Source organism: Echinops telfairi, unplaced genomic scaffold, assembly GCF_000313985.2.
Source record: "Echinops telfairi isolate 266 unplaced genomic scaffold, ASM31398v2 ScPeMD7_7465;HRSCAF=8503, whole genome shotgun sequence".
NCBI lineage: Eukaryota > Metazoa > Chordata > Mammalia > Afrosoricida > Tenrecidae > Echinops > Echinops telfairi.
In genome coordinates, this window is record NW_022111365.1 from 1,114,899 (window position 1) to 1,118,483 (window position 3,585).

The window sequence follows — 3,585 nt, forward strand, 5'->3', positions numbered from 1 at the left end:
TTCTACCTTACAAATCTGGCTAGACACAAATTGGTACAGATAAGATCTCTCAACACATGGAATTCAGGGCAGATAAACTTCTCAGGAACAGTAGTGGGAGTGGCGTATATCATCAGGTAGGGAGGTGATCAGGAAGGGGGAAAGGGGAGAAAGGGGGAACCCATCACAAGGTCGCATATATAGTCCCCAGCACCCCAAAAGGGACAGACAAATAACACCAATGTGGGTGAAGGGAGATAATGGACAGTGTAAGATATGAAATAATAATAGCAATTTTAATTGATCAAGGATTTACTAGGCTGGGAGGGTGGTGGAGGGAGGGGAAAAAGAGGAGCTGATAGTAAGGGCTCAAGTAGAAAATGTTTTGAAAATTATAATGGCAGCATATGTGCAAATATGCTTGACACAGTCGATGGATGGCATGCTATAAGAGCTGTAAAAGCCCCAATAAAAAGATTTTTAAATAAATAAATGAAGATGTGTGCAGGATGTTTGCCACACCATTATTTGTAATGATTTAAAAGTTGCACGCGCACAGTAGGGAAATGGTTGAATGCGTCGCAGTAAGATGAAGCGCCATGCTATTCTCAACACAGTGAGCAAAGCCCTGGAGGCATGGTGGAGAGCAAAGCAGATTAGGCCAGAATCTTGGACTCAAGGGACACTGACAGGAAATACAGTTCTCAAAGGGGAAGCAGGGGCATCTAGGGGGTCCTAACCAAATCTGCAGGTATCAAGGAGAGCCTCCCTGAAGAAGAGACAGCAGGTAAAGCCAGCAATATTAAAAAGAGGGATCAGGAAGGAAGAAAATGTCCCAACGTTGACTTTGGTGATGATTGTACAACCTCGAAGTGTGTGACATGTTACTTCTGGCTCAGTAAAACTGTTGTTGTTATTATTGTTAAAGAATGAGGCAACTGGTGGTGAGGTGGGTTAAGGATCAAGGGGAGTGGGGGGGCTGTTGCAGAAAGGAAATCTATGTCCAAAGTCCAGGATGTAAGAGGACAGATTTTACAAATCACATTTTAGAAAGTGCACAATGATTTTAGACAAAAGTTCTTAAAACACCAAATTAAAAGAGTGTGAATTGGAAGCTTTTAGCACGTTGATCTCAATTTTATTAAACACACACTAAAAACCTGGAAAGAAATGGTCACTAATAAGTTTATTCATTCATCAAATTAAAAAGCATTATTAAAATGAAGTATATATAACAAAACCTTTGCCATTTGAACTCTTAATGTGTATAATTCAGTGAGAATACTTATATAGTCACCATATTTGCAACCATCACTACTATATACTTCCAAATATTTTCATCACATTAAATCATTCCAGCAAAATATTCTAAGAAAGTTCCCTCTCCCACCCATCCCTGATCCATTCCCGGAGTCGATGCTGACTCATCGTGATCCTATAGGACCAAGTCTAATTGCACCATAGGGATTCCAAGGCTGCAGATTACTTCCCCCCTTCTCATATGGGGAGGCCAGTGGGTTCAAACGACTGCCCTTTCAGTTAGCAGCCGAGCCCTGAACCCCTGCATCATCAGATCGCCTCCAATAACCCTCCAAAGCCATTGAGCACATTCTGACTCCTATCTGCATTCTACAGGATGTCCAAGGATGAAAGCCTTCTCTCTACGAGAGCAGACGCTGTCCTTGCTGTTACTAGCCATCGAGTGTCTGTGTACAATGGAGTGAGACGCTGCCCAGCCCTTCAACAGCCGCACAGCTGTTGCTTTGTTTGAGCCCATTGTTGCATTGACAGGGAACTGTCTGGGGTCCAGGCCAGATTCAGAAGAGGACATGGACCAAGGAATGTCATTGATGATGTCAGATGGATCTTGCCTCAAAGCAGAGAATACCAGAAAGATGTTTATTGGTGTTTTATTGACTATGCCAAGGCATTCGACTATGTAGATCATAACAAACTATGGATAACATTGAGAAGAACGGGAATTCCAGAACGACCCATTGTGCTCATGCAGAACTTGTACATGACTCAAGAGGAAGGCGTGCAAACACAGGGAATACAGCATGATTTCAAATCAGAGAATAGGATCATGATGAGTCAGCATTCGTTTGTTGGTGGGCAATCAAGTTGTTTCCATCCTTGGGCTGGTGAATAGTGCTGTCATGAGCACTGGTGTTCTGTATCTGAGTATTTGCTCTCAGTTCTCTTAGGAATGAACAAAGGAACAGAATTGTTGGGTCCTATTCATATGGTAACTCTATGTTCAGCTTTTTGAGAAACCATCACACTACACTGTGTTCTCATCTTTTGTTTTGAGCCTCTAGAGCGCTAAGGGTGGTGGAGATACAGCAGTGAACAAGGCAGTAGGGGCCCCTGCCTTCATGGACTTTCTTTATAGTGAGGAAGACAGAAATTAAACCAAAAGTTCACACATTTGTGATAACTTTATTTTTTAATTAATTATTTAATTCAAAGATCATTTTATCGGGGGCTCTTACATCAATTGGATCAGGCATATTTGTACTTATGTTGCCATCATTCTTTTCTAGATATTCACTTTCCATTGAGTCCTTGGTTTCAGCTCCTTCTTCCCCACGGGACACCATTGACCAGGGGTGGGGGGGTCTTGATTAAAAATTTGGTCTATATGGACCAAATAGACTGTTCCCTAGCTTGTCGTGCATTCGTATCAAAAATCGGGACTTTTTTAAAACGCCAAAAACCGGGACTGTCCCACCAAAAGCGGGACGTCTGGTCACCTTCTTGATAAATTATAAATTACTATTGTTTTCATATCTTACACTGACCGCTGTCTCCCTTCCCCCGTGGGTTTTGTCGTTCATCCCCCTGGAGGATGGTGGTGGTGGTTGTAGGTGAGTCATTATGATTGGCTCCCCCTTCCTCCCATCTCCTTCCCCTTCACTTCTGATATCACCATTGCCACTCCTGTTCCCGGATTCCGCATGTCCTGTGCTCTGATCTCTTATCTGTACCTGTGTGCATGCTCCCGTCTAGTCCAAAGTGAGAGGCAGCACGGGGGTCATGATAGTGGGGGGTGAGGAAGCCTCAAGGAACCAGAGGAACATTGTGTGTTTCATCAGTGCTTTACTGGGCCCTGGTTAACTCATCCCTTCCCTGTGACTCCTCTACAGGGGGATGTCCCATTGTCCACAGATGGGCTTTGGGTCTCTGCTCCAAGCCCCTTTGTTCTCAACAATGGTTTTTTTGTTTGTTTGTTTGTTTGTTTGTTATGAGTCTTCTGATGCCTGTTACCCAATCCCAATGACACCTTGTGATCACCCGACTGGTGTGTTTCTCTGCTAGATGGCCGATTGTTTAACTTCAAGCCTTTAAAATCCCCAGATGCTGTATCTTTTAATAGCCAGGCACTATCAGCTTTCTTCACCACATTTGCTTATGTACCCGTTTTGTCTTCAGCAAGTTTGCCAGGAGGGTGAGCATCACAGAATACCAGTTTGTTAGAACAAAGTGTTCTTACATTGAGAGGGAGTATGAGCAGAGGCCTGAAATCCATCCACTACCTCAATATATTGCCATATAAATATATGTACATAGGCCAATGCCTCAATTTTGTGAGTTAATATATTT